Below are 5,850 nucleotides of genomic sequence, written 5' to 3' on the forward strand. Positions count from 1 at the left end.
ACAACTTGCTGTATGGTCTAATGTCTGGTCTTTCTAACAAGCAGCCTGCCTATGATGCTACAACTAAAAACATCTCACAAAATGCATGTGTTTGTGTCAATAAGCAGGTTTCTGTGTTAGACTATTTGGCCTCTAAAGACAGTGATCTGTATGCAAGAATGGATTGTCAAAACTTCCAAAAGAACAAATGGAATTATGATGACCATACTGGTCCTTTTTCAGGATGAATAGAAATGATGGGATTGGCATTATCCAAAACAAAGACATTTGTGTGAAGCAAAAGACTATTATACAAGATGGAAGAGGTGTGTATTTGACTCCATCCTATTCAAGAAGGGAGTTTAGGTTAATTTGCTTTTATGCAAACATGGACAAGAACAAATGTATGGCAGTTTTTGAAAACCTGAGGTATTTTCTTCCTGGTAAACTACCCCTGTTTATTGTTGTTGATCTCAATTGTATTCTCGCCAAGGAGGCCAGAGCAGGTACACGAGAGTCCAGGGTGGATGTCACTGGCAATTTCTGGAACAGGATTGTTGGAGATTTCTCCCTGAGTGATGCAGTCTCAGTAAAACCAGTCCCATTTACCTACTATGCAGATGGTGCACTGACAAGCTCAAGGTTGGACTATTTTTTTTTCTCACCTACAATTCATTGTGTTAATTATTTTAAGGAAAAAGTCTGTTTTTCGGACCATGAATGAGTGTGTGGTGTTTGAGGTGGAGGGTTTTGTGTATGGTAGAGGTAGATGACGGATGAATGCGAGTGTGTTAGGTGATATGAGTGTGAACAGGGCTTTTTGCCAGAAATATGCGTATTGGGTAAGAATAAAAAAGTTTAATAACATTGTGCAGTGGTGGGTGTGGGCCAAGGGGAGGGTGAGGATTTTCTTTATGAGGCTTGGCTACAGCAAAGCTAAAAAGAAGTGGGTATTGTATGCACATGTAAAACAGAAGAATTTCCTTCTTGCATAGCTGTAAGTTTATGGGGGTGGATGTCAAGATGGAATTAGCAAGGATGAAGAGAGAAGTGGATGATTGGATGCAAAAGCGTGGGAGAGAAATTATGTTCAGGTCAAGAGTGAGGATTCGGGAGGAGGATGAAAAGTGCACACGGTTCTTAAAGAAAATGTGTGGTGCTAAAAAGAGTCATGAATGTGCCGATGAGGGGCACTGCAGCCAAGTGTGGTATGCTGCCCCGACTGCCGGTCCCTGTTTGTTTAATAAAGAGGTGTCCCCTTTAAAAAGATAGCCTTCTCCTGCTCCCATGTGCCCTGTTGTGTGACGTGCGCTTACCCCGCCCGCGGCTTATAGGTCACCGCGCTGCCCAGCTTCCGGTCTCGCTGAAAAAAACCCTGACCTGTTTCCCGCTCTCCCTCCCTTTTTGGTTAAAATACATTTGTTGTTTTGGTATGTTTTTTTAGTCGCAGCAGCGGAAGGGGTTGGTAGAAGTGGTGGGAGATACACGTACCGGACGGCCGTTAGGCAGACAATGGCCCAAAACCCTGTTGTGTTGGCCATTTTAAGGCTTTATTCTAAGCTGTGACCAAATTTTGCCAAAGGAAAAATATGTTCTGGCTGAGAGTGCGCATGTGATATATCTGAGCAGGAGTTGTATGAGGTAGTAAGCAAATCACCAAAATATAAGGCCCCGGGGCATGATTGATACCTAGTGAATTTTATAGAAAGTACTGGGACAATTTCTCAGCATCTCTTACAGGTTATGTGTGCGTTATTGTCTGGTGTCAGCATGCATGAAGGAAGGCTTGTTGGTGTTATTTAAGAAAGGGGAGAGGGAGATGTTGTTTAATAAGATACCGATTATGTTACTGAATGCAGATTATAACATATTTGCCAAGATCTTAGCCTGCCATATGAGGTGTAATTGATAAAAATGATTAAGGAAGAGCAAGTGTGTGTGGTACCTAAGCGCAGATTGCATGATAATGTCTGCCTGGAGCATATGATATGATTGAAGATTGTAGGACAGACCTGGGCAAGGGGCGGCCCGTGGGCCACATCCGGCCCGCCTGTCTGTGACCAGCCCGCCCGTCATGCTCAGAGTTGGAGGCGTGGCTGGGGCGGGGGAGGGAGCGTGTGGTACCCGATGTAACTCCGGTACCACTCGCAGTTACGAGCTTTTCAGCAGTTACATCGGGAACCACGCACTTCCTCCCCCGCCCCCTGCAGCGTCATTACAGGGCCTGATCATGCTCCTATCAGCGCGAGGGAGACGCTGCAGGTGCTGGGTTTACCAAGTGTGCTGTCCCCGCCCCATGCAGCATCAGTACAGGGCCTGATCGCGCGAGGCATACGCTACAGGGGGCGGGGTACTATGTGCTTCCTCACCCGCCCCCTGCAGTGTAATTACAGGCCTGATCACGTGAGGGAGACGCTGCAGGTGGAGGGGTGCTATGTGCTTCCTCCCCTTGCAGCGTAATTACAAAGCCTGATCACTCGAGGGAGACGCTGCAGGTGGAGGGGTACTATGTGCTTCCTCCCCTTGCAGCGCAATTACAAAGCCTGATCACGCAAAGGAGACTGCTGCAGGTGGAGGGGTACTATGTGCTTCCTCCCCTTGCAGCGTAATTACAAAGCCTGATCGCGCGAGGGAGACGCTGCAGGTGGGGGGGGGGGGGGGTACTAGGTGTTTCTTCCCTCGCCCCCTGCAGCGTCATTACAGTGCCTGATAGCGTCGGCATTACAGGGCCTATTCGCACTCCCATCGGCATGAGGGAGATGCTGCAGCTGGACCCCATATACCTTGCTGTGTAGCAGTATCTGCAGGGATCCGTGACCTCAGAGACTACAGTGCTACAGTAATCAGTCCTTCCTGCCTGCTATGTAGTTATTGCCCGAATCCAGAGAATGTTTAGGGATTTGTGACGGGCAGCACGTCCAGATACACAGTTGCCAGGTAGACTGTCGGATATTACAGAGCCTGGCCGCGCGTCATATGTTGTCCTGCTCCCGTCTATTGCTGCCATAACCCCACTAAGTGCAGACCCTGTACATAAGTCAGGGTGGGACCCAGCTTCTCCTATATTTTCTCTACACCACTTCAAGCCAGAGGCCATCTTCTGCAGGATAAGCTCAGCGCCAGCAACACTCTGAACATTACGTTTAATAACTACAACTACTACCTTTTTTTTATCAATTGTGGTGAGTGATCGGGGCTGGTAACTGAGAAGATGTCTTTTCCTAAGGCTCCTTTTGAAATGGTTTAATGAGCACATAAGTATGTAGAGCGCATCTAGTAAGTGTGGATACAGGGTGTTATACACACACACACACACACACACACACACACACACAGTCATACCCAGATCTGATTATACTCGCGATTCTTTATTGCTGCTGTCTGTGCTCTCTTCTTGGGGCAGCATACTTCTGCTGGGCTATAGTATTATATGGAAACAGCTGGCTGTGTATTACTATTAGCGAAGGTTAGCTGTTGACCCTTAAATATGTCTAACGTTAAAAAAAGATTGATGTAGAATGCTGAGTTTTTAACAAGGAATGGACTTCTAAATATTTATTTACTGAAGCCAAAAGGTAAAGCTGTGTGCTTAGTATGTGGAGAGCAGATAGCTGTGTTTAAAGATTACAATTTGAATCGCCATTACGAGACTAAACATGCAGAGAAATACAAAAACTTGACGGAGACAGAGAGGTCACGGGCATCTGCAGATTTGCTAGCAAAACTGCAAAGGCAGCAAGGATTTTTTACAAAGCTCCACTCTTACAGGGATGCAGCCGTCAGGACAAGCTTTGTAATATCCCACAAAATTGCAAGAAACAGTAAGCCATTCTCTGATGGGGAGTTTGTCAAAGAATGTATGGTGGACTCTACAGTGCTAATTGGTCCTGAGAAAAAAAAGAAGCGTTTGCAAATGTGACCCTCTCCAGGCGAACCGTCACAAAACGGGTCAAAGACATCGCGGGCAATTTGGAGCTTCAGCTGCAAACCAAAGTGGATCATTTTATTTTTTTGTCCCTGGCTCTGGATGAGAGTTGTGATGTCAGTGATACAGCCCAGTTACTTATCTTTGTACGTGGAATACCAAAACTTTGAGATGATTGAAGATCTAGCAGCTATGTGATCAATAAAAGGTACGACGACAGGGAGTGATTTGCTCACCGAAGTAAATGCATCCATGGACAAACTGGGATTAAAATGGAACAAAATTAGTAAGCGTTACAACCGGTGCCTGTCCAAATCTGACAGGGAAAAATGTCGGACTTTTGAAGCGGATGCAAGATAAAGTGAATGAAAAACCCATAACAGAAATTGATATTTTTACATTGCATTATTCATCAGGAAGCACTTTGCAAGTCGGTGCTAAAAATCAGCCATGTTGATGTATCTAAAGGCTGCTTTACACCAGACAATCTATCATGGGATAGATCGTTGGGGTCATGGTTTTTGTGACGCACATATAGCATCACTGGCGATGCCGGCCTGTGTGACACCTCCTAGCGACGCAGTATTGCTCACAAGTGTACTGGTCGCTAGGTTCCATAATATCGTTTAATTTAGTTGTTCATAGTTTCCGTGGTAGCACACGCCGCTCCGTGTGACACCCCGGGAACGATGAACAGCAGCTCACCTGCGTCACGCGGCCGCCGCCGGCTATGTGAAGGAAGGAGGTGGGCGGAATGTTTACGTCCCGCTCATCTCTGCCCCTCTGCTTCCATTGGCCGGCGGCCGTGTGACGCCGAACATCCCTCCCACTGCAGGAAGTGGACGTTCGCCGCCCACAGTGTGGTCGCACGAGAGGTAAGTACGTGTGACAGGGGTTACCGACTTTGTGCGACACGGGCAGCGATTTGCCCGTGACGCAAAAAGGACGGGGGCGGGTACGATCGATTGTGAAATTGCACAAATCGGTCATACCGTGTAAAGCAGCCTTTAGACAGTTAATTTCATCAGGGCAAGAGCACTGAATCACAGACAATTTGTTGCACTGTTGGAGGAGCATGAAAGTGAATATAGTGACATACAGCTGTATGGTAGCCTGAGATGGCTCAGCCTTGGAAAGGTGCTTAAAAGAGTACGGGACCTAAGAGCTCAGATTGAGGAGTTTTGCAAGACGAAAGGCAAAGAAAATCCAGAGTTCTGAGATACGCACTGGATGGCAGATCTGGCCTTTGCTGTTAATGTGACTACATTAATGAATGAACTAAATACCAAGCTGCAAGGCAAAGGCCTCTTTGCACATGAAATGTTGAGCTTGGTGACAACTTTCATGAGAAAGTTGAAGTTTCTTTCTAGCCAATTGAAGGGCAAAATTCTCACTCACATGCCAACATTGAAAGAAGTCACACCATCAGCTGATCACCTCGGCAAGTATTCATCCATGTTTACAGCACTACATGATGAATTTTCCAGAAGATTTGAAGACTTTAAAGCAGTTGAGAGTGAAATGCACATGATTTCTTCTCCCTTTACATGCTGTGTGGATAATGCACCCAGTGATGTCCAGCTTGAACTCATTGATCTGCAGTCTGACAATCTACTCGCAGAGTGTTTTAAATCAGGATCACTGCTGGAGTTTTAGGCTATGTGCGCACTTACCGGATTTTGCCGCGGATTTTCTGCAGAAAATGTTCATAACATCTCTGCAGTGAATCACCAGCAAATCCTATGGAGAAAAAAAATCCTGTGCGCACTGGGCGGAATTTGACAGCTGCATGTTTTGCTGCGGGAATCCCGCAGCAAAAACAAGTGCATGTCACTTCTTTTCCGCACATCACTGCGGGATTTCACTCCATTGACTCCAATGTTAATCGTGAAATCCCGCAGGGAATAACGCAGGCAGCAAATTCTGTGCGGTTCACTGCGTTATTC

The 5,850-nt window shown here is 46.4% G+C and overlaps 1 pseudogene; it reads left to right on the forward strand.

Annotated features, from left to right (window-relative positions):
- The first annotated feature begins 367 nt into the window (after positions 1–367).
- LOC142312801 (general transcription factor II-I repeat domain-containing protein 2B-like) lies at positions 368–5,560 on the forward strand (annotated as a pseudogene).
- Positions 5,561–5,850: the final 290 nt, after the last annotated feature.

The sequence above is a fragment of the Anomaloglossus baeobatrachus genome, chromosome 5 (assembly GCF_048569485.1).
Source record: "Anomaloglossus baeobatrachus isolate aAnoBae1 chromosome 5, aAnoBae1.hap1, whole genome shotgun sequence".
NCBI classification, from domain to species: Eukaryota; Metazoa; Chordata; class Amphibia; order Anura; family Aromobatidae; genus Anomaloglossus; species Anomaloglossus baeobatrachus.